Source organism: Malaya genurostris, chromosome 3, assembly GCF_030247185.1.
Source record: "Malaya genurostris strain Urasoe2022 chromosome 3, Malgen_1.1, whole genome shotgun sequence".
NCBI lineage: Eukaryota > Metazoa > Arthropoda > Insecta > Diptera > Culicidae > Malaya > Malaya genurostris.
The window spans coordinates 80,751,113-80,778,387 of record NC_080572.1 but is presented as its reverse complement, the minus strand read 5'-3'; the positions used below and the strand labels follow the sequence as shown (position 1 = coordinate 80,778,387).

At 37.2% G+C, this 27,275-nt stretch overlaps 1 protein-coding gene across 9 annotated transcripts in view; it reads left to right on the top strand.

The window, feature by feature from the left end:
* Positions 1-27,275, top strand: part of LOC131435732 (solute carrier family 12 member 4) — a 652,550-nt gene that overhangs the window by 507,740 nt on the left and 117,535 nt on the right. The gene's annotated exons all lie outside the window — the stretch shown is intronic.

Here is a 27,275-nt window from a genome sequence, read left to right as displayed (position 1 = left end):
TCGAAAGCGATGAAAGCATCGCCTTTATGTCTCTAAATGAAAATGAAACTGGATCTGAATGTTTTTATTGTTTCCGAAATCAAATTTATGTGAGTACCGTAACTATCTCAACGTGTTGTCATTCATTTAGTTGTGCAATTCAAATTGAACCGGTAGTAAATGATTTCCAACGTGCGCCATATAAATGTAACGTTGATGTCAATTAGAGCAATCAGTAAATTTGAAGTTTTGTATTGATCCTAAAAATGACCGCGGTTCATTCAGGGCTGTCCATAAAAGACGTAACGCCACAAGGGGAAGGGGGGTTTTTCACAACACGTGACCTTTTGTGACAGGGAGAAGGGGGGAGGGTTGTTAGAATATGACGTCCAACATTTTCAATGAGTGTATTTTTGTAATACCTTATTACAATAACAAAGAATAAAAGAATTTCAAAAAGTTTGTTTGATCGGTCGCATCGAAATTTCATGCTTCGTGATGTATTTGAAATTCATTCAGCAAAACCATGTTGGCGGAGTCATAACAATGAAACCAGCGAATAATATTAACATATTAATTATATGTTGTGATTATCAATAATTATAATGATAAGAAAAACATGTTCAATCATAAATCATGTCATGCAGTTGATTAATTTACCCTGTTTAGCTTGAATATTATACACAGAAGTAACAGCCCGGGTAGAAATGATTTGCAAACCAATTATTAAAACCTAACATCTCAATGGTAGAAAATAACATTATGTATTTTGAAATAAGAGTTAAAATATCAAAAATCATTGCAAAGTCTGCATGAGAAAATAGCGACAAAATATAAAATTATGCCATTGTACATCAAAGCAAGAGCAAAACATTAATAGAAGACGAATTTTTCAGTAATTTTATTTTTTTTAGCATTGAGAATAGTATATCATAAGAATTTCTCTTATGTGATTCTGATGCAGTTTATTCAATTGTATTCCATTTGAACCACTGAATCAATTGTACTTAATGAAACGATTTCAGACGTAGATCATGTCATGTCTTATCTTGATTTTATGTGATTTTCCTCCATCAAGATCAAATCTGATCGAATCATCCAATGATAGAACTTACATGAACCAAGAATCATTTTAGCTCATAATCACTACCGATTTAGTGTGACGGAAGATCAGTACCGATTTTGATCGATGTAATTTAAAGATCACTGAACTACTGATCTTCAAAAGATCAGATCAGAAGTGATCTTTATTGGGAAAGATCACAAGTGTTTTTCTTCAGCAGTGATCTCGATTTGATGAGGTTTTGATCTTTATTTTCTCAGCCCTGTATGCTACACTAAGGAAATATTATTCATTTAGGTTTTGGTACCTCGTGGGTACCGATTTGTGCAGAAGTGCACATGACTGTTTTGATTGTTTTATATTTCGCATTCAGCTCATCAGTGCATCAGCAGATTATGTTGACTGCTAATGCCACCTCGCGGATCAACATAATATTATTCCTTAGCTTAAGAAATAATAAACCCTAGGAGGATTGAAACAGATGATTTAAATGTTTCATCAATTCCAATTAAATACTTTTGTTAAATTGTATAATATATATTAATAAAATAATTTTGATGGTTTTGTAGTTTCAGGGACATTTTTTAATCTAAAAAAAGCATGTAATAAATCGATTTTTCTCTCATATTTGTATGGTTTGTCATACATATTGAGTATGTATTGAGATACATTTTATTTATTTTGAATTCGTGACATGTGACATAAGGGGGGGGGCTGATCTTAGCTACTGTGACGATTCGTGACAAAGGGGGGATGGGGATTCAAAAATTGCCAAAAAAGCGTGACGTCTTTTATGGACAGCCCCTTATCTCCCTCCTTATCTGTCCAGCCGTGTGACACTTGGTGGCAAAAAAAAACTTAAGCTAAATCCATTGTGTTCCTACTTCCACATCGTAAATGGTAACAATTGTATGAATTTTTATTTTTGTATTTTTAGATTTGTTCAAATTTTTCAAGAAGTCTCTGGAAAATAGTAATACGTAATAGTAGAAATGAATTTTCTTCGGAAAAGTTAACCGGGTGTCTTTGCTCTGGCTGTGATTAAACTTAAGACTGTCACTAGTGTAAGATTAAAATATCAAGGGTATAGGTGGTCACTCAAGCTTAAGCTAAATCTAGGAAAAATTTCAAGTTTTCTATATTTTTTTCAATTTTACTTATCATATTCGGCCGTAAAATATGATCATATGAAATAGCTTTTATTAGCACATATAGTTTCCTTCAAATGTTCTCTATTCTTCTATATAAACAACGTTCACTTCTAAAGTTTTTTCGTATCGCTGCACATGCTTCCTTAATTCCTCTGTATAAACCACACCGCATGCGAGTTGAGCCGTTACAGTTGAATCGAGACAGTAGTGCGTCCAAGGTGAGGAGATTTATTGGCCTGGGAACCAATCGTCAACCGACGATCAGATGGCAGAATTTTGGTCCACCAGAGGAACAGCTTCCTTCGACACCATTGTCTTTCCATCGGGTACAGTATGGCCCATGATAAAAACACAGCGACAGTTTTTAAAGTTTGTTTCTAGGTACATAGAAGCGATATTTTCACTATTATCGGATATATGTGTGACCTCTAGGATTCAAACTGTCAAGAGATGTCAAGAAAACAGTGAAATTTAAAAACAAAGTTATGTACGATGTTCGCGAAGGAAGTCGTGTTCAGTTTGCTCCTCGCGCGAAAACCCCCCGCCATCTGGTCACTGTATATCGCACTAAATGTATCCTTCTCTATGGTCAACGTCTCAGAGAGGCAGGATGCGAATTGGCAACAGATGCCACTATCTCCAAAACATCAATGCTACATTTGGTCGAAAGATGAGCTAAATTTAAAGTTCCTGGCACGAGTAAACCCGTCATCTAATAACGGACCGGATTAAACCGCAACGGCTGGAACGATCGATGATTTTGTTAAATGTATTCAAGAAGAAGTATCCGATCGTCGTGTTCTCTAATGAACCAATTTCTATCCTCGATCCTGCATCAAATTCGCGCACCGACAGGGTTATTTTGTCGCAGAAGATGGACAATCCCGTCGGAGTCATGGTTTTCGGAGCAGCGGATCCTTAAGGGCTAGAAATGTGTCCAGCTTTTATCAAAGTTGGCTTGAAGGTCACGCTCACGCCTGGAGAAAGTGATAAAGAACAATGGTGCCCACATCGAATAGTACAACAAAGAAAGGGTGAATAAATGTATCCATAAACTAAAGGCTATAGCACGATAGGCATGTGAAATCTGCCCCCAAAGGGAATTCATACTGTTATACCACATTCGAAAGGTCATACACTGATAAAAATTTGCACGATCGATTCATATGTAAACAGCACTTCAATTTAATATGCTTTTTCATTTCAATACATTATATGTGATGTGTTTCACTATTGAATCGAACTACATGTGTTAAACACTTCATTTTCTAGTGGGAATGAGTACACCACAAATGTAGGTGCAAAACACTTGAATCGGTCAACTCCGTTTCAGTTGAAATCTATGTGGAAAACAATGTGAGATTCACATGAAATGCATATAGAATCTAGAGGTAACAATATATCTTTTTCGTTTTTATGTGAATTTCATTTAAACGTAGCATGATTTCCACTAAATATCAACCGTTTTTACACTCATTTTATGAGTGAAGTGTATATTTTCATGAATTTCATGTGTTCTACAAGCAGTGATAGATCAAATGCTTTGCACATGATGCTAGCGTGCATATTATTTTCAGTGTAGACTGGAAACATTTTTCTCAAAGTTTCAACCCTTTAACTGCTATATTGACGGAGCTAGGGTGGTTCTATTGATTTTTAAAGAAACCGCTCCTCCGAAAAAATTGAACAAAATTAGGTATAATTGAAGCATTATGGGGAAGGCTTACAAATTTTTTTAAAAAATTTTGAATATGTATTTCTTCCATTCAAAAATACTTGAAAGTTCTGAAACATATTTTCTTTCTCTTCCAATTTTTGCACCACCCCGGTTTTTTTAGTGATAAATAAAGAATTTTTGGACATGTTAAAGTGGTATGTTTTCATATTTTTAAAAAATGTGGACGACCAAAATATTTGATTTTTTCTAAAAAATAAATAACAGTCGACTATGCGTCCCCATCAAATTCTGAGAGAAGGAAACGCATGGTGCTTTGTTCTAGTAGTTTATGCAACTCAAGCGCAGGGCTTAAAAATCAAAGTAACGAAAAGGAGGAAATGAGTTCCAACCTTTGCATAATACATACACGATCATATTTCGGATACAACCTAGAGAGCTACAAAGCAAGCACTTACTGGTATGTGGTTCATATATGAATGGTAGTAATATATGAACGTCGCGAGTATCACATATATGAAATTCGGTTACGGCAGTCAAGAACTAGAGCAGGTTCACTTTTTTATGTGTTGCTGATGGATGTAATGAAAGAATAATGAAAGAAAGAATGAAAATTTCATTACTGTTTCAAGAGTGACTGTATATAATTCGATAATTCGATAGTGTTTCATGAAATGGTCAAATCGTTTTGCACTGTGGGATCTCGTACAACGCGGTTTCCTTTTTGCCAGCTCTGTACATTTCACTAAATGCATATCGAATTGAAACAACAGCGAATTTTTCTTTTTTATATTGGTGTCACAGAAGTGGCCATTGATGAAGGTTGAAATCGATTACTTAAAATTATTGACTCCATATTTCATTTAAATAGGAAAAAATACATTGCTATTTGAAAGCACACACATTGGTGCAAAAATTGGAAGAGGGAAAAAATATGTTTCAAAACTTTCAAGTATTTTTAGTGGAAGAAATACATATTCAAAAATTTTGAAAAAAATTCCCCATGAAGCCTTAAATATATCTTTTTTTCAAATTTTTCGGAGAAGCGGTTTCATCAAAAATCAAATAAATTTAAAATCAATAGAACCACCCTAGCTCCGTCAATATGGCAGTTAAAGGGTTGAAACTTTGAGAAAATTGTTTCCAGTCTAGGACATTTCGAATGTGGTATAACAATATGAATTCCCTTTGGGGGCAGATTTCACATGTTTATCCTGCTTTAGCTTTTAAGTTGGTCTTCATATTAACTAAAAGAAAGAGATTCTATAAAGTAGTTTAGAGATTTTGGTTTTTAATGGGTGATACTGTAGGTCTAAAACTAGGAAAAACACTCAAGTTACAACAGATGGAGACCCTTTTGCAAACAACAATTGTATTACAGTGCGAACTTCACAGCTGAAGATTGCAATAATTATCGCGGAAATTGTTCACTGTACGCACACATAGGTAAACGACTACGAATTCAAAACAACGTCTTAAATAGATGGACGAGTAGCGAACATACAGATGCGTACAAGCGTAAGTTTTTTTAAACTATAAGCGAATGGGTTCAATTTTCGAATATGCTTCAAAAAGATCAAAGAGTGTAGCCGGGTTTGCATATAAAAACTGCCCACGAACAGAAAAAAATACGCTGTTTGAAAGGGTTTATATTGGAGATGATTTTCCCAAAATTTTAACCCTTTAACTTCCATATTGGTGGAGTTAGGGTGGTAAATTTTTCAAAAACCTCTTTAGCAAAAAAAATTGAAAAGATCACGAAAAATTTTAGGAATTATGGGAAACCTTTCTCATTTTTTTCAGAATTTTTCAAAATGTATTTTATGTAAAAAAAAATGTTCAAAATTTTCGAGTTTTTTTTTAATTGCACTTACAATTTTGGTACCACTCTAGATTTTACATCAAAACTAAATCATTAATGAGGTCATTACGCTTTAATTATTTCAGATGTTTAAAAAATATGGACGGGTATAATATCAGACTTTAAAAAACTAAATCATTCGGAAAACCATGCGTCTCCATCAAATTGTCATCATCCGATGGAGACGCATGGTATTTAGCCTCAGAATACATTGAACTAAATCGATGCCGTCCATAACCGAACGCAGATCGATCGAGGAAAAGAGTGGAATGTTAGTCCGATTTTTTGAATAATGGAATAGACGATTTTCACGAAAACTCCAACAAATGTCGGCTACTCATGAATCTTTCTGGACTTTCCTGCAAAAAGCCACTTTGAAAACGGCAATTTTTGCCTTTCTTTATAGGAAGGATATAAAATTGCTGAAGAAATCGGAGTATCAGAGACCCGTAGTGTTGCATACCACTCTACTCAGCAGAGCGGGATCGAAAAATGTCTGCGTGTGCATCTGTTCGATCAATGATGTTTCTTACCGCTCAATTTTCTCAGAGTTGGCAAAACCGATTTCCACAAGCTTATGCTGGTTTGGTCGTTACTATTGAGTCATTAATTAAGTTCAAATATCAAATAACTATCACTTCTGGCTCCGGAGATATAATGGAGTAAATGACGTAACCGACAAAACGCACTTTCTGATTACCGCTATTCTCTCGGAGATGGTGTTCAACAGATTTCGATGGCTACAATAAGCTCATTGTTCGAGTTCGGAGGGGCGAGCCTTTCAAGTTCGGGAGATGTAAATTTATGAGTTACGTAACCGATAAATCTAAGATTCTTTTCAATACGCTAAACTTTCTCGGAGATGGCTAAAGACTCCCAGAAAGTATGGACGCAACCAAAAACCGCTGGCATTCCCAATGGTTCAGAATCTGTCCATTTTTATGACTGCGTCCTGTTGTTTACAAATCTCCTGCGCGTCCTGTTGGCACAATTCTCCAAATCAATTTGTTCTGATTCTGAACCACTTGTGCAGTTGTTTATTCGTTTTCATTAGTTTGTTTCGAAATGCGTGGACTTTTAGCAGAACAACGTCGAAAAATTGTGTACAAATGGTGCACAGAACGCGGACTGTCACTGAGTAAGATAGCGAAAATGGAAGGAGTAAGTGAAAAAGCCGTGCGAAATGCAATCAGGAAGTTCGGTGAGGATAAACCGAAAACGGGTCGAAAAAAGGTTCAACTAACCCTCAGTTGGATAAACGTATACTGAAGGCGTTCGAGCAAAAAAGTGGGCACTTCGAAGTCAAATGTTCTTCGTGCTAAAGAACGTTTGAATCTTCGAACCTATAATAAGTAGAAACAACCAAAACGAAGTCCGAAACAAGAAGCATCGATCAGGCCGAGGGTTCGAAAGCTGTACAATACGATTCTGGCTGGAAATTTGAACTGCATAATTATGGACGACGAAACCTACGTGAAACTCGATTACAAATCCTTGCCGGGACCACAAAATTATACGGTGCGAGAAGGGCAAGTGTTAAACCAGTCCGAGACATCGATTGAAGTCGAAAAATTTGGTAAGAAAGCTATTGTCTGGTAAGCAATTTGTAGCTGCGGTAAGATTTCGAAACCCTTCATCACCACTGCTTCAATTAACAGCGAAATATACATCAAGGAATGTTTACAAAAACAACTTCTACCCATGATTCGAAGCCACAAGGATCCTGTTGTCTTCTGGCTAGATCTTGTTTCTTGCCACTACTCGAAATCAACGGTAGAATGGTATACTACCAAAAATGTCACTTTCGTTCCAAAAGACATGAATCCACCAAATTTCCCACAACTTCGACCAATTGAGGAATATTGGGCATTAACGAAGGCAAATCTTAGAAAACATGTCTCGGCAGCCGAAACCATTCAACAGTTCGAAAAAGATTGGAAAAAAGTGTCAAAACTTGTCGCCAAGAAGTCTGTACTGAATTAAATGAGGAACGTTCGCAAGGAGGTACGCCAGCTAGTCTACAATGGCTAAGTAGCAAATGGTGAGAATAGTATTCTGTTGTTGTAGTCTAATATTATCAGTATATCGAATAAAATTTGAATATCTAACACTTGTGAATTATTTACAACGAAATCAAAGTGCGTCCATACTTTCTGGAACAGTCTTCGAACAGATTTCAAAAATCTTAAATGCGGATGGAAGCTATTATCAAGTTATTTGATAAGCTCACTACACTGATGGCGGACACTTTTTTTAGGATATAATCGTATAAATGTTTTAATGAGACTATTAAAATGACAAGAGGAAGATAGCGGGGACAGTCATATCTAAAGATTGTATTTATATTTTAAATAAGAATTTTTTGATGCATACCGCAAAATAGAGCACTACATTGAAACACTACGAAACTTCTTTGTTTTCAATATGAATTGAGATACCTCACGTGCGATTGAAAATTTCGAACGATTATAACGGCGCTTCGAAACAAATGCCTCGTGCCATCAGAATGATACTTCTGCAAGAATATTAACGAAAACGTATGAAGAAGTCGGTAGATGGCATCATAATCCAGAAAAAGGTATCAAGTATGTCCCGCTTTTCCCCTGTTTCCATGTTGCCCCTCCATTCCCCTAATAGGTTGATATGAGTTACATCTTGTAGTCTTCGGATATCTCTTCCGGATTCTTCTGGAACAAGATGCCACTGTTGCCAAAGAGTTACATCCGGTTTAAGAGGTCAAAATTTGGTGGATTGGTTTGAATATTTCACTCATTGTTTTTATGCATTTTGATTCGAATTTTTGCATTTTGTCTTTCTCATATAGAAAGGGTTTTCAATCACAGTGAAACCCCATGTTTGAACCGAGACCCGAAAGACCGAATGTCATTTATCATTCGACTCAGTTCATCGAGTACATATAACATCTGTATGTTTGTGTATGTATGTATGTATGTATGTAACATGTTTTGCACTTAATTTTCTCGGAGATGGCTGAACCCATTTTCATGAAATTGGATTCAAATGAAAATTCTTGCAGTCCCACACAAAGTTCGTGAAGTTTTACTCGAATCCGACTTCCGGCTACGGAATTACAGAGTGATATGTGCAAAAAAATGAATTAGCTGCACTTACTTTGGTCAGAGACGATTGAACCGATTATCACAAACTAAGATTCAAATGACAGATATAATTGTCACATACAAAGTTCCTGAATTTAGTTTGGATCCAACTTCTGGTTTCGTAATTACAAAGTAATATGAGCAAATTTATGAGAAAATGCTCACTCAATTTTCTCTGAAATTTCTTAACCGATTTTTACAAACTAAGATGTGAATAAAAGGTTATAAAATTTTTTAAAAAGCCCCTGAAAAGTCGATCCTGATCCGACTTTCGGATCCGGTGTTACAGCGCGATAAGTGAAACGTTTTCAATTTCATGAGTATTTTTTTTCACAAGTTATGGCGAAACGGGGTGCCAAATTTTATAAAACTGACTAGTAAATTTTTCTAGTTGGCAAATTTTGTTAGTTTGTGGGCATATAAACCTACTTTGGAAACACTTCTCCTCGGTTTTCGGTTCCAAAAGCACCGATAATAGTGAAGGAAAACTCAAAAATCGAAACTGCTTCGATATCTCAGCAACGGATAAACCGATTTTTGCAAATCTTGATACAAATTAGAGCTCGAATTATTTTAACAGATACTCTGAAATTTCATCCAGATCCGACTTCCGCTTCCAAAATGCGATGAGTGTCAAAACTTTCAAACCGTCATACAAAATGACGTTGTAAAACCCGTACGTGCTGAAACGGGAGAAGAAAACACCACCGCCGTTGTGAACGGAGCACACAGCGTGCCTTGTTTAATTTTGTACATCTCTCGTACACGCAAGAACGAAAACTTACAACCTTTTCAAAACACAACCATATTAATTATATACCATTCGACTCAGTTCGTCGAAACCGCCAAATGTCTGTGTGTGTATGTGCATTCGAGTTTCTCGGAGATTCTCGGAGAGACCGATTTTCACAAACTTAGATTCAAGCGAAAGGCATCTTGGTCTCATAGCCTATTTTTGAATTGAATTAAAAGTTCATTCGGATCCAGACCCCCAGTAACAGGGTGAAATGTGAAAAAAAACAGTGCAAAAGACCGCTAGACCAATTTTCACCAGCATAAGTTCAAATAAAAGCTCTCACGAACCCATATAACCTTTCCGAATTTAATCCGGGGTCGACTTCCGGTTCTGGAATTAAAGGCTTTTTTTCAAGCAAATTTTTTTCTAAATGACACGAAAAAATCGAGCCGAATACTCTCGAATAACCGTATTATTTTCCAATTTAACAGATCTGGTTAGTTGATGACCAGATACATTGATTTTGGGTACTGATTTTCACAAACTTAGATACAATTGAAAAGTATTATGTTGCCATAAGTTCATGTACAATTTTATCTAGATCTGGCTTCCGGTTCCAGCAATACAGGGCTAAGCGTGTATGAAATTGCAACCCGTCATTTAGAGCGACAATGCAAAAAAAAACGGAAAAAATTATTCTAAATTCGTAGCTCAAAATTGTTTCATTGTTTTTGCCCAAACGAACCGATTTCAGCTGATCCGGTTCCCAGTTAGCGGTTTCGGAAGTCCCGGAAATAGTGGTGAAAAATTCAAAAACGCAAAACTTAGACACAAATTACGTTTGGTCCTCCGGTTCCGGAACAACAGGGTAAAATGTGTTTAAAATTAAGAAAGGGTAATAATAATAAAAAAATATTTAGACTCAATTTTTTCATAAATTGGAAAGGTTATGCTAGAAAATGCTCCAACAGAATGTTTTATTCTTATTCAAGATTGAAATAATTTTTTTAAGAATCTCTTTAAAATATTTATAAAAATATGAGTTATATGAAAGGCTTGATTACTTTACAGTGTATCCATTGAACTTCCGAAAACAATTTTCAAGGAAATTATTGGGACAGATTGTAACCTACCTTTGAATACAATCATAAACACATTAGAATACAGAAATACAATACAATTGAACGATCTCGTGTAATTTTTGCATTGAGTACAAAAGTTTTGCTATTTACCACAATCAATGTCATTAGACAACAGGCTTCTAATGTTGTAACAGTATATCAATATTTAAATCGTAACTTATAACCACTCCCAGTAAAACTCGTCGTTTTCAAAACTAACGTGGTTCCATCCCTATTGAGTTGCACAGCGTTGCCATTTACTTCTATTCCATGACTGAATGGAAGTTAAATTCTGAGTTCCCACCCGCTGAAAACTATTCCGAGAAGTAGGTGCCACGTTCGCTCAGCCTTTCACTGTTAATTATCCTTCCTGTGCCAACGAAGCGCTTCCGTGACCGTGAGATGCTGTGCCCTTTTCAACCCAGAATAATTGTCCCCCTTAGCGATCCATTTCACCGGTTGCCACTTAAGCATAGAAAGTAAGCTAAACGGTTGATCGGATGTCGCCGTGTTCTCCGTCGGGCGAAATGTTAATTACTTCTGATTGATAGCGTCCAATCAAGTAAAAACCAGTCAACCAGCCACTATTATTATGCCGGAGTCCGGAAAATCACATTTTTCCGCTGTCATAGTCAGCTCCGGACGATGACAACGGTAAGTCAAGACGGGTGTTCCAAAGACGTTGATATGATGGAACCGTAGCAGAGATCTTTTGTTGTTTCACGACATTGCTTTGAAGAGGTCCTTTGTTCACGTGATTAATTAAACAATTGACTAGTGAGATCACGGGTAGTGAATTATAATTGGAATCCCTTTAATCATTGGGTTTATTGATAGTTTTTTTTTAGATATAGAATTCGAGATGTTTTCCATCATCCTCTAATTACCAGTCATCAGCAGAGTTAATTCTTTCGACTTTAGATGCCGTTCGAACTAAAATCCTTATGTGAGCCCATTCGTACCAGGTAGCTTTCTAACCAATCCCATTGAGTCGATGACAACGATCGTGCCACTGTAATCAAAATAAACACTCCGAAGGAAACTGCCATCGCCGAAGGCGGAAGGCTTTTGATGAACAGTTTTATTCATCCCAGAAGCACCCGTGCATCGTCACCCTCGATTTACTTATGGCTGCTGCCGTAACCCAGCTTAACTCCCATAAATACGACTGCCCTTGCCCATCCGGTTTCGAATGAAAATTCCGTAGCTATATTTAGCCGGCGAAAGCGTTGGATAATCGCTCGCGGTTCTTGTTTCAGCATCAGCACTTATCCTTCGCGACATCAGCACAGGAAAGAGAAACGGCTCTATAAGACATCGAGCGAAACCGTGGAGCTGGGATTTTGAAACGGTTTGGTTTTCACTGCTAGAAAGGCTCTGGGGTTTAACGATCTACTTTTATTCGGTTTACACTTCAATCCGAACCGTAGACGACGACGGGCCTGGCTTATCGGAACGATTCAATCAAATTCGAAACAAATGAAACATTCGGGCGCGATATTGAGGCAGTTGTGTTGGCGGTTGGGTCCCCTATGTCAACACGGATTATGTTGATTGCCATACGGTACTAGGCAAATAATGACATGTAGCTGTGTTGCGAACTCGATCAATTATTCGCAGAATTTTGCAAACAACGAGAGGTTGATTTTCGTACTATGTTGGAATGTGCGTTCGTTGGTTTTAATTACGATTCCAATCAGTGTCGCGTTTCGTCATGGAACTGATACTAAGTCTATTTAGGATGTTAAAATAATTAGGCTAAGGTGCGGCTCTTTCTGGAAATTAAATCAAATAGAAATTTATTTTAGAATTACCCTACAAACTAAAGGGTGTATTCGACAATTTCCGAAATTTCTCTAACTTTTTATTAAAAAATCTGAAAGTTTCAGTTTCATAGCGTAGTGTGACGTTTTATACAGTAGTTCCAGTCACGTCGTCGAAACAAAAAAATGTCCAGAAGCGTTCTAACGATGCGCAGTGGGGAAAAAACGATCAAAAACGCAACTTTGCTCAATAATTTTATAAAAACCTAAGCAAATATATTCAATGTTAGTATTTCTTATGCAAATTTTTCCGTAGAATCGATTTATAATAGTTAGAAGATTCACTATCATGCCCGTTTTGCTCCAATTCCTCTTTTCTCTGACTTTACTTCGAAAACTGTGGAATTCTGGAAAAAATTGAACTCGACCAATGTTAAGGTATTCCTGACATATTCATAAGTAATATTATTGGACAATTTTCCCACAAATATAATTTTATGTTGAATTTAGATTTACAATTCCGAAGCAGATCCAATATGACCTACCAATATAGGTTCATATTACCTAGAAAACTTCAGTGATCCAAGTACACATAAGTGGAATGACAGTACTAGTCCGTTTAACCCTCTTTACCCCAATGTATGTAATAAGTTGTATCTATGGGTGAACTTTCTTTGGTATTTAGAAAGCAGGCTCATTTCTGTTGATGCAAATCGATTTATATTACGACGAAAGACTTAAGAATAAGATTACAAATGAATTTAATGACCGCACGAATCTTGTTATACCGTTTTACCCCAATTTATTTCATAAGCCTTATTTCTGGCTAAACTTTTTTTGGCATACCGAAAGCAGGCAGATTAAGGTTGATGAAAATCGATTGATATTACGGAGAAGGACCTAGAAATAAGATTGCTCATCAGTATCGTCAGTGTCTTCTGCTGACAGTGATTCGTCTACGACAGATGTATATATATTTGATATAAATTGGGTTAAAACGGGTTAAACAGGCTAGTACTGTCCATCCCATTGTGTTTGATTGGATATATGCAATCGATTTGTTAGACTTTTTACATCAGAAAAAATCTATTCGCTCTTCTGCAAGTTCTTCGATTTTATGTTATATAGTTAAGCTTGAATACAAAGCAGTATGAAAAGGGAACTTGGGGTAAAATCAACATAATAGCGTTTCGTGCGGTCCTTCTAAATACATGGAATCGATTTTACTGACCTTTTTACATAAAAAAAGTGCTTTGTCAGCTGTATCATGCCTAAAAAAAACGTTTTTGGTCCATTTTTGCCCACTGTGCGAATGAATGGCTTGAAATTGAAAATACAACTGTGTTTTGTGGATTAAGAACCTTGTAGGCAGTGTTGGTGATTGCCGAAAATTTGACAGAAGCTGCTCGATTTCTATCTATATTGTATACAACATTTTCAATCCGATAGAAGATGCTACAAGAACTCGAGTCTCTGAATGCATGAACCGCGAGAGAATTTTTCTACATTTCTTCGTTCCACTTCATACTCTGAGTATTTCACGGCCCTTAAAAAAAAATCAGTCTGCTAATGATTGGTGCTGTGTGGAATTTACCAAGAGAGAATCGCAAGTTGACAATTATCGCAGAAAATCGAATCGATGAGTCGGCTTGATGATTCTCATACTAGGTTGCAATATTTCAAAACACTTGCGTTGGTCATTCACATACATTTTCATAGACACAACTTATACAAAGGTTATATGCACATAGTTAGAATAAGCGGCAATAGTAAAATGATTCTATCGCAATTATCCACTGCCCATAAAGAATCGGATCGCGAAACGAGAAGAAGCTACCTTTTGTTGCTTCAGGGAGAATCGCCACAGCAACGAACTAACCTTTGATTCTCAGACAGGTCATCGAGAGAAATTCGCTCTCGCACTGGTGTCTATTCTATGTTAAATGAACCATGTCGGTTTTTTGTTGCTGCGATGATATCCGTCTCTCTTTGATGGCACTTATTGAATCGTGTGAAGAGTTGCGAGTGAGCGTTCTTTGATACGATAAAAGCCATCCTTGCTTGTAGAAGCGTATACAGTGCCCGTGGCGCATGGCGTATATGCTTTTTTATGCAAACCAAAAACCACTAAATGTTCATAAAAGAATTGCTGGTAAAAACCGATTTATCGAAGCTCCGGAGTCACTTCACTGTCACTTTTGGTTCCGGAGATATAATTATATAAGTGATGTAATAGATAAATCTCATTTTTTCCCATCGCTCATTTTCCTCGGAAATGGCAAAAACGATTTTACTAAGCTTTGGCTCTTTGAACAGCTACAGTTGGGTTCATTTATACGTTTCGCCTTCGGCTCATCAGCGCGTCAGCATTTTATGTTGAACTACTAACGCCACCTAACGGTTCAATATAAACCGCTGAGTTGATGTAAAGTTAATGCTATTTACAAAACACTGAACACTGATAATAGTTTTGTACACTTAGCACAAAACCAGTACGCATGCGGTATGCAAACCCCTAAATAACTACTGTTGGATTGCAAATCGAGTCTGATGATCAATTGGCTGTTACTTCTGGGTTCAAAGATATTATGATATAAGTGATATAACCGACCAAACGCATTTTTTCTCCCCGCTAAATTTTCTCAGGGTGACCAATCCGATTTTTACAACCCATTTGAAAACTAATCTTAAGATGCGAATCAAGGTAGAAGTTGAAATGGTTGTCACTTTCGGTTTGAGAGATATAATGATGTAAGTGACGTAACCGACAAAACATAATTTTCTCTAAATGCGCTGTTGCTCGTGTTTGTGAATTAATCAAATCAATCTGAATGAATGTGTTTCGAAAACCAGTCCAAATTCATAAATTATAATAATAAAAGATGTGTTTTTGAATGAGACTGCTTGAATGACAAGAAAAGGCTTTATAATACCATTTGGTGGATTGGGAAAAGCTTCTTAAAGATCGTATCGATAATTCTGAGTACATGAGAAACAATTAGATAGCCTATTGACCATCAAATAAGCCCTAAAATAAAAAGAAACATTCAGTTTTTCTTGGATCTAGTCATATCTCACCATTTCTTCTTGATATTCTGCGAGGGACTTTGGACAACCGATCTGTCGATTATTTTGCTTACGTTGATTCCGTATATTTTGTTGATGACTTCTGATCCTCTATTCTTCTTCCGCGACTTTCTCCTCCTGAAAGATCTGAATTCGCAAAAGAGTAAATCTATGTATAATTTCTTTTTGTAATTCCTTAACTATGTTGTTCATAGCAGGATCACGAGAACGTTCATATTGTCGTCGACGAACATTCTTCAACCGAATGAGCAGTTGAAGATTGTCATCGATGATAGGAGTGCTTTGGAATGGCCAATATGCTCCAGCGATTAAATAAATTCCATGAATGGTTTCAACTTCGATTCCCAAGTTTTCAATAACTTCATTATTGAAAGAAGGTAAAATTCGATGTTTGACTTTCCGTTGGACAAAAGTGGCAGCTCCACCACCCATTCCAGTAAATCTGTCAATTCGATGAACCACATAATGTGAATTGCTTTTCAATTTGACATTTGGTTTAAGAAATGTTAATGTAACAATAGCAATATGAACTTTGTGAACTTCGAAAAAAATATAAAATTTATCTTCATTAGACTTTAAAGATCAAACATTCCAATGTAAGATGTTTGAATAATTAATAACCGTCTTGTTGAATATCAAATTGATGATAATATTATTGACTCTGCTGGGAACTTGAAATGCTTAAAAAAATGATTTTCCGTTATATCGCCTAAATCGACTTCGTTTAAAGAAGCGAACGGTATTAAAGGATTACAGGTAGGTGGTTGTCTGCCTGTTGCACTAACGTAACTGTCATTAGAAGAAGAAGATGACGTGGCCGATTTACCTGTCAATAAATTGTTTTCGTTAGAGAACGAATTGGAAGGCGTACCTGGTTTTTGTTTTACATTCGAAGAAATAAGTGTCTTAGAAGATTTAGGCGTGGCGTTTGCATCTTTTTTTTTTATTATTTTCAGGTATGTTCTGTAAATTTAAGGTGGTTGATTTGACTTGTTGTCTAAGCGAACGAGCGTTTAATTTTTTTTCGCTAACAGGACATTTTAAATAATTAAATTTATGATTTCCATCACAATTAGAACATGAAAATTTATCAGTGGTTTCATTCATTGGACAGACGTCTTTCGAATGCGATTGACCACAATTCAAACACCGTATGTCCATCAGGGCTTGAATTGTAAATCCTCAAACGAACGAAGCAACAAAAAACATCTACTGTGAACACTTTGCTTGACATAGCTGAATGAGAGACCTATATTAGAGAGAAACTGGATGCGTGAGAGTATATGCTACTGAGCAGACCAATTCCCCTTGCCAAACGATCAATTTGTTTCTTGGCAGTTTACACTGTGTATATATCCTAGAAACACTAAAAGCAATGTTCTTTAAATTAATATTCATCGGAACTAAAAGTTATTAATCTAGTTTCATCATAGGCATCTACAATATGAGAACCATTCATCGAATGCTAACCTCATGAAGCATAGGCCTCAACAAGCGGGCATATTCATGAACTAATGAACGAACGAACCAGCTCTCCTTGCTTGAGTTGCGCAGTGAATTCTACCTGACATATGAATGTGTGTGAATAGCACAGATGGTGAAACCCTTTTGTTAATATTCGTTGCTTCCATTTGCAAGCCCTGATGTCCATATGATAATTTTTGGTATCATATCCGAAGCCTTGTCAACGACGACATTGCGTTGAGTTTGCAATACCATTATGTAAGATTCTTGGAATTTTTATGTAATAAATAAATAATTTTTGGACACGTTAAAATGTTTCGGTTTCATAATTTTTAAAAATGTTTAAACCCACATTTAACACTTAACCATGCGTCTCCATTAAAGTTCTATTAGAATGAAACGCATGGTCCAAAAGTACTAGAGCTAAGCAGCATGCGTCTTGTAGTCCCACAATTTCATCCGGATCCAACTTTCGGTTCCAAAATTATAGGATAAAGAGTTTTAAAAATTCTATATTGTCTCTTAAAGTGGCTAAGCAAAAAACTCAAAAACTTGTCTGAACTAGATTCAAAATTATTCCAACCTATAGTCATTGTTAATAGACGGCCAAACAACCTGATTTCTGCTATCCTGGTTCCTGATTTCTGATGTCAAAATACCGGAAATAGTGGTCTCATACTCCAAAATGGTACGCACTCACTTTTATCGGGAATAGCTTGACCAATTTTCACAAATTTGGACAAACTTAAGCTTCAAATTAAAGTTCTTATGATCTCATGCAAAACTCCTGAATTTTGTTCGGAAGCGACTTCTGACTCCGGAATTATACTAAAATCTTTTAAATTTGAACTAAAACTAATAGAGATTAAAGGTCATGTTAGATGATGGCCATATGAAACTGCAATAGTGGTACTCAGCGGTGACCTAATCAATCGGAGAATTGTTTCATTTTCTAGATTATACTAGTTGATACACAAGCAATTTTTTTTGTTTTCTTGCAAGAATAAAAAATAAATATTTTGAAGAATACCATGAATAGCTTAAATAATTTCAGTGATTATCTGCCAAAACAGAAAGTTGCATCAAATGCAGCTAAAACGCAACTAATTATATTTTATCATAAGCCCAGAGCTTCTTATATTGAACACAAATAATAATCACGTTATCAAACTGAATGAAGCTTGGAATTGACATAGCCTAATCAAGCATATTGATATTTAACTTATGACAAAAAACTCACTTTCATCGCATATAAGGAAGCTAGTACATGAATGAATGATTTTGAAAAAAATATTCATGATTGGCAATGTCAATATTCGAATATTAGTAGTATTTTCTACCAATCTAAATAAAAGTCAGTTTTGAATGTTAAATTGCCATAAAATATTTAGTTAATAATTAGGGTAACTGTTTCTATTTTCATTTTATTTATTTTGTTTCTTAGCTCAGAAATGATGTCATTATGAAATTAGTGTGAACATTTTTAAAAAACTTTCGTATCATCTAAACTAAATGTCAAGCATATAATATTTCATTTTGCGAATATGAACAAACTGAACGAAAAAAAATTGCCCGGAGGGAGCTGATCACATACCAACAGTGGCTCAATTGAAGGCATGAGTTGATGTACATTTATGGGAACGTATTAAGTCAATTTTCCCGTGAAAAGCTATGTTCTGATTATTAACGATGTGGTTGTGGAAAATTGTGCGGAAACCGAACCGCCAACCACAGCTCATATATTAACGCGCCTAATAGTTAACCGCAGCCACCGCCACCACATAGTTATGATTAACTTTTTTTATTGTGCTACAAATTAGTATAGCACTTCGGTCCCATATGTAAACGTAATAGATGCTGGTGATTTGGTGAACTGTATCATTCATTTACGAACCGTCACTTATAAACGATAAGATGATTTTTATTCATTCTTTGCGACCCAGTTCGTAGTGTATTTTCATATGTTATAACTCTATATTTGAACATGAGTTCGAATGGTAAGCAGGGTTGCCACATAGAAATCTCTATTTTTAGGGGAACAATTTATAAATCTGCATCGGGAGATCAAAAATCTGCATTGAAAAACTGTATATATGAAAATGATAAGAAACCGAAACACAACGAAATTAAAAATGTTGCAGTTTTAGTTTAAAAAAAACGTTTCTAATGATTTTTGCGTTGAATTGATAAAAAACATTCAAAATCCAATCTGAAAATGACAACTTATTCTGTTTATTTTCACTTCAAATTACGCAAATTGCAAAAAGCAATGATCATAGAATAATCGTCATAAGCAGATGGGACCATTTGTAATGTACCGTCCTTAATATTCTTTTTTTTGTTCGGTTACCGGCACCCTTGTCTTTTATGTTTATAACTTCTGACTAAGTGCACATTATGCGGACATACATACATCAATGGAATGCTAAAGGCCCTAGCTAACAACTGAATAAGAAACTAAGTTGATTCAATCGATTAGAATAAACTTTATTATCAATTTCGTAAAGTGATAAAGTTTGGCCATTTCAAAAAAGGTGTTCGGTTACCGGCACCCCAACAAATTTTGCTAAAAATGGAAAAATATAAGTAAAGACTGCAACTATTCAGAGAAAAAACGGAATTTATTGTTTTCGGATGCGTTTTGGACAAATGTCTTCATTGTCTAATGGTGACTTCGCCTTGGCTCTCTTGGCCAATGATTTGGATGGTGGTGCCTTTGGTGTTGATTTGGCCGGTCTTCGGCCGGCTTCGCGGGATTGAATACGTTGCTGCAGTCGAATTTATTGGCTTCTTAACAACTTAGCAACGTTTAATGGCATTGATCAGTGCATTAAAGTTCATTTTCCTTGACTTGCACGATTTGTTTGGAGTCGCCATGGTTAACAGAACCAGAGAACCAAAGTTTTTACTTATATGACGGATGTATTGAACTCGTCAAGTTGTCCACGTGTTACATATCACCAGAGATACCAGGTAATACAATAAGTTTAGCTAGCAAAAACGAAAAGATCGCGCCAATTTTCGAAAGTCTGTAATTTCTGACAAATTTCTGCAAACAAACGAAGTTTCAAAAGTCTGTAAAAAATCTTTAGACGAAAAAAGGTTTACATGTTAACTAAGAAATTTGTTAATTTACAGACAAATTTGCAGACTTGGCATCTCTGCATATCACTGACAATTTTTCGCGATTTGTCGAAAAAACATGGGGTGCCGGTAACCGAAATCGGTAGACATTTTGGAAATAACGAAAAAAAACTTTAATTGCGAAAATTTCAATTACATCCGGTATTAAATCACGAAATAGATATTCAATACACATAAATAAATATTCAATTTTCGATTTATGATATTATTAAAAAAGTCATAATAAACTGTTGTGTTGATTTTCACGCAATAAAAATTTGTTTTGAGCGGAGGATAAAGTACAAGCGTCTGTTTGCTTTGGTATTCGGCACAAAAAGAACGTGCTGCTATTACGCACACATGACATTTGTCGAAAATAACGCTATCTGCTTTTTCTCAAAAGTTACGGTGGGGTGCAGGCAACCGAACATCTTCCCCTAAGCGTTATTCTTTTTTTAGAACTAACACAAAATCTGGGTGATGGGATTACTTCGTGAAAAAAACAGTACCATTATTTAATATATTTTAATCATTATTCAATTTTTAATTCACGCTATCTAAATTCTGTAAAACCTGTATTTCTGGCCAAAAATCTGTAATCTGTATATACAGAATCTTGGTCACAAATTTATCTGAAAAGTCTGTAAAATACAGATTAATCTGTACATATGGTAACTCTAATTGTAAGATAAGAGACTGTGATAGTAGATTTTTAGAGAATTAATTTAAAGCTGAAAAGGAACGGATATAGCATTATGGGTTAGTCGATGCCTTTCACGCAGCCCACCTGGGTTCGATCACCAACGCCGCACATAGGGTCCTAAAGCTTTTCTGAGAATCATTGCATGGTTAGTGCTACGATCCTATTGACACTACGAATCCATCCGCGTCGAGGCTCGAACATACGACAACTGACTAGCGCCATATGCATTGAACCGCCAACCCTGGTAAGAACTAATTTAATGTGCATACCTTTAGCAACACGAATACATTCGTCATTTTTTCAAGATCCTTGTATTTTGGTATTGAAATTTTGTGATAATCATAATATTTTTAGAGATAATAACCTTTAAAATGAACAAAAATTGTCAACCATCCGGGACAGAATGAACTTGTTGGCTATTCTTGAATTACCCCTAACAGCCATCGCGGATGGATGTAGTTCACTCTCGACAATCGGTTGCCAAAGCTTGAATAATTTTCCATAAGACGAGGAATTCAAAACGTTTCTTCTCTTATCGTATTCTTCCTCTTTTCTTGTAAATTATTAAGGTGGGAATGGCAATATCTGCATTCCAAAAAGACTGTGGAATTGTGACCAAAATCAGTCTGTTTTGAACATTGAATTGAAGGTTCCAATCTAGTTTTTATCGCCTTTGTGTTTAGCCTCAAGGTAAACACCAAATTATTGTAACACTTGAAACTGTCTGTAATGTTTTTAATAAGTGGACACACACATCGAAAAAACCACATGCACAAAAAAGACTCGTCACAATTCACGCAAATTTATCTGGAAGAACATTTAATATTGTGTCTAAAATTCCATGACATGAAATTCATTGAAATAAAAAAAACGAATACTGATAGAGCGACTTGAGCCGAGAATCATTTGATCACAAAGTACGCCCGTTAATCGACTGTGCCATAGAAGCACACAGTTGCTTGGCTGGTAAAAGGTGCATTTAAATTTATACAGCACCTGCTAGCAGAAGGCAAGTTACAGTAGAAACCAGGGCTTGTATTGTGAATCCTCAAACGAACGAAGCAACAAAAAATATCTGCTGTGAACACTTTGCTTGACATAGCTGAATGAGAGACCTATATTAGAGAGAAACTGGATGCGTGAGAGTATATGCTACTGAGCAGACCAATTCCCCTTGCCAAGTAAATTGTCTGTGCTCTCATTCTCAGTTAACACATGAACTAAGCAATCCATGACAATGTAATGAAATGAAGGGTTCACTCTCGTTAGTATTGTACGAGAAAGAAGACCTAGCCTCACGGTGTGCTACAAGACGCGAAGCAACGTCATATAGGCAATGTTTACGGTTTATTTTTAAAAAGTAGGTTTACAGAAATCATTTTTAACATAATGTTCGCATTCCAAAACCAAATTTGATCACATTTCAAACAGACTTTAAACATTTTATAGCAGAACTTTTGCATTCGAGCCCATTTTCAAAACGATCAATTTGTTTCTTGGCAGTTTACACTGTGTATATATCCTAGAAACACTAAAAGCAATGTTCTTTAAATTAATATTCATCGGAATTAAAAGTTATGAAACTAGTTTCCTCATAGGCATCTACAATATGAGAACCATTCATCAAATGCTAACCTAATGAAGCATAGGTCTCAGCAAGCGGGCATATTCATGAACTAATGAACGAACGAAGTAGCTCTCCTGGCTTGGGTTGCGCTGTGAATTCTACCTGACATACGAATGTGTGTGAATAGCACAGATGGTGAAACCCTTTCGTTCATATTCGTTGCTTCAATATGCAAGCCCTGGTAGAAACCAGTAAATTCATGCTAATCGAACATTTTGTCATTATAAATGAAATTTTCCGTATAAATCTAAATCCGGTGTAAAAATTTAAATCCGGAAGCTTCGAACACGATTGCTCCTTAGCACAACTTTTTTGTAGTGTAAAAATTTGCTTGTCATCGCGGTTGGTTCTCTTATTCACTTTGTACGTCTTCAGTCATTGCCTTTGCTTCACTTTTTGTACGTATGATTTTGACCTCTCAACTTTGCGTGACACATTTCGTACCGGCAGATTGGAATTTTACTCAATAATGGCGAACATCTTCTTGTCTATTCGTTGGAAGCATATGTTTCGATTAGTTCAAGTTCCAACCTTCCGATCCACAGTCAAGCGCTGGTTATATCATAACACGGTATTGTTTGATAGATTTTTTTTTTTTATTCAATATTATAATATAATTTTTAAGGCACACTGCTTAAGCTCTAAGATGCCAAGGGTATTTACTAATCTTAATTACGACTAACTTAAAACTAGAATAGTATCATTATGTAATGTAGCGGTAGCGGATTCTCGAGAAGCGATCGGTAGTGGCCGGTGAATTGAATGTTGCATGAGGGTCTTCCATATGCCGTTGGCGAAGATCCATGTTGGCCGCATCCTTCGGTCCGTGTGGGTCCGCGGGAAACACCCCCAGGCTACGAAGGCCCGGCGGGTGGCCCGCATGCTGGTTTTCGACTGGGGCGGCCTTCCGTGGACGATGATGGTGATGTTACGGAAGAGAATGAAAAAAAAATAAATATTGTGGAAACGGGGTAAAAAGGGGATGTGGGAACAAAATGTTTGAAAACGATAAAGATCTAATTAGTTGCCATCGAGATGGTGAAGAGACAGGGAAGGGGTAACGAAAAAGTTAGTGACAAAAAAAGATCTTGTTAGTTCCAATGAAGATGGTGGACAGGGACGGGGATCGAGAGAATCAGGCGGATGTTAGTGTCGAACCTGTAGGTGGAGTTTATACTTTCTTAACGAGGGATAACACATTACACTTGTATATCAATGTGTTTAAGGTACTGGTATATGAAAAGCATATATAAACTATCCCGACTCGCCAACACATCCCGAACCGGAACCTCAGGCGGTCTACCTCGGGCCTTAAGGGATTCCAGTAACTTCGACCTGGCGTCACGATACTCTACGCACGACCACACGACATGCTCGATGTCCTGATAACCGTCGCCACAGGTGCAGAGACCGCTCTCCGCAAGCCCAACACGCCGGAGATGTGCGTTGAAAGTGTAGTGATTTGACATGAGCCGCGACATAACACGAATGAAATCGCGACTCACGTTCATCCCCCTGAACCAAGGTTTCGTCGATACCCTAGGGATAATGGAATGTAGCCATCGTCCCAGTTCGCCATTGCTCCATGAAGTTTGCCAACTTTCGAGAGTTTTCTGACGAGAGATACTGAAAAATTCATTGAAGCAGATTGGTCTTTCATAAATATCACCTTCTAATGCGCCCACCTTAGCCAATGAGTCTGCCTTTTCATTGCCTGGAATGGAACAATGCGAAGGGACCCAGACTAACGATATTAAATAAGACCGTTCAGATAAAGTTCGCAAGTGTTCCCGTATTTTCCCCAGGAAATATGGGGGATACTTTCCTGGCTTCATTGCCCGGAGAGCTTCTATTGAGCTTAGACTGTCCGTGACAATGTAGTAATGGTCTTTGGGCAAGGTTTCAATGATCTCAAGGGTGTACTGAATAGCAGCTAATTCTGCGACGTAAACTGAAGCCGGATCATTGAGTTTGTGAGAAGCGGTGATGTTTTGATTGAAGATGCCGAAGCCTGTGGACATGTTGATGTTTGAACCGTCAGTGTAAAACACCTTTTCACAGTTGACTGTTCTAAATTTATTATAAAAAATATTTGGGGCCACTTGAGGGCGCACGTGATCCGGGATTCCACGAATTTCTTCTCTCATGGAAGTGTCGAAAAACACAGTAGAATCAGAAGTATCCAAGAAATGAGCACGATTGGAAACAAACGAAGAAGGATTAATATTCTGAGCCATGTAATCAAAATACAAGGACATAAAACGGGTCTGAGAATTGAGCTCGACAAGCCTTTCGAAGTTTTCAATCACCATCGGACTCAAGATGTCGCATCGGATTAGCAATCGATATGAGAGATCCCAGAATCGGTTTTTCAACGGTAAGACGCCCGCGAGCACTTCGAGACTCATCGTATGAGTCGACTGCATGCAACCCAAGGCAATACGCAAACAACGATACTGAATTCTTTCCAGCTTGATGAAATGAGTGTTCGCCACTGATCGGAAGCAGAAGCATCCGTATTCCATCACGGACAATATCGTTGTTTGATACAACCTGATCAGGTCTCCTGGGTGGGCACCCCACCATGATCCGGTTATTGTACGAAGAAAATTGATTCTCTGTTGGCATTTTTGTTTCAGATACCTAATGTGACATCCCCAGGTGCCTTTGGAGTCGAACCAGACCCCGAGATATTTAAATGTGAAGACCTGAGCTATGGTTTCACCCCCTAGTTGAAGCTGTAATTGTGCTGGTTCTCGCTTCCTTGAAAATACAACCAGCTCAGTTTTCTCCGTAGAGAACTCGATACCCATTTGAAGAGCCCATGTCGACAAGTTGTCGAGGGTATCTTGCAATGGTCCTTGGAGATCGGCAGCTTTGGGTCCTATAATAGACACAACGCTGTCGTCGGCAAGTTGTCTTAGCGTGCAAGATGTGTTGATACATTCATCAATGTTGTTCACGTAAAAGTTGTATAAAAGGGGGCTTAAGCATGAGCCCTGAGGAAGACCCATGTAACTGAATCGTATTGTCGACAAATCACCATGCGCGAAATACATGTATTTCTCGGACAACAGATTATACAAAAAGTTATTCAAAATTGGTGAAAGACCATGCTGATGCAACTTCTCAGATAGGATGTTTATGGAAACTGAATCAAAAGCCCCCTTGATGTCTAGGAAAACTGACGCCATTTGTTCTTTACGAGCAAATGCCATTTGAATTTCGGTTGAGAGCAACGCAAGACAATCGTTCGTTCCTTTGCCCCTGCGGAAACCAAATTGTGTATCTGAAAGTAAGCCATTAGTCTCGACCCAATTGTCTAGACGAAACAGAATCATTTTTTCGAACAATTTCCGGATACAGGAAAGCATAGCAATCGGCCGATACGAATTGTGATCGGAGGCTGGTTTCCCTGGTTTTTGAATGGCAATAACTCTTACTTGTCTCCAGTCATGTGGGACAATATTATCCTCAAGAAGCCTATTGAATAAATTCAATAAGCGCCTTTTGGCAGAGTCAGACAAATTTTTCAACAAGTTGAATTTGATTTTGTCTAACCCCGGAGATTTATTGTTACACGATAAAAGCGCAAGTGAGAACTCGACCATCGAAAAAGGTGTTTCGTTTCTGTTTGATGAAGCGACGCGCATGATTGTCTGTTCCGGAACAGAGTCAGGACATACTTTTTTAGCGAAATCGAATATCCAGCGGTTAGAATATTCCTCGCTTTCGTTTGTGGTGTTTTTGTTGCGCATTCGTCGGGCTGTGTTCCAAAGAGTGCTCATTGATGTTTCTCTCGATAATCCGTCTACGAATCGACGCCAATAACCGCTTTTCTTCGCTTTAATCAAGCTTTTCATTTTAGCGTCTAATGCCGCGTAGTTTCTAAAATTATCAGGTGTTCCGTTTTTCCTAAATTCGACAAATGATGAAGTTCTCTCCGCGTTTAATTCTGAGCACTCTTTGTCCCACCACGGGTTGGGGGGACGGATGTTAGTTTTCGCGCCGGTTTCACGTTTCGTCTGAGCTTGAGTCGCGGTGTCGAGAATCAAGCCAGCCAAAAACGTGTACTCTTCCTCCGGAGGAAGTTCTTGTGTTGTTTCTAGATTCTCAGATATCAAATTTGCGTAGCATTTCCAATCAATGTTTCGTGTGAGGTCATACGAAACATTGATTGTTTCCGATGGTCTTAATCCGGTGGCGATTGAAATTACGATAGGCAGATGATCGCTACCGTGGGGATCAGGGATTACCTTCCACGTGCAATCCAACCGTAGCGATGTCGAGCAAAGGGATAAGTCTAGCGCACTTGGTCTTGCTGGTGGTGCAGGAATTCGTGTCATTTCTCCCGTATTCAAGATTGTCATATTGAAGTTGTCGCAGATATCATGGATCATAGTTGATCTGTTATCGTCGTGAAGACAGCCCCATCCCGTACCGTGTGAGTTAAAGTCTCCTAAAACCAACGTCGGTGCGGGAAGAAGCTCTATGATATCATTGAGCCGCCGATGCCCAACCGAGGCTCTTGGGGGAATGTAGATGGAAGCAATGCAAAGGTCCTTGCCTTTGATTGTAACATGACATGCGACAACTTCAATACCTGGTATCGAGGGGAGGTTAATGCGATAGAAAGAATAGCACTTTTTGATCCCCAAAAGTACTCCTCCATAGGAATCATCTCGATCCAGACGAATAATGTTAAAATCGTGGAAGTTTAAGGGTATTTCAGAAGTTAGCCAAGTTTCGCACAATGCAAATGCGTCACATTTCAGATTATTTACTAGAAATTTGAAAGGATCT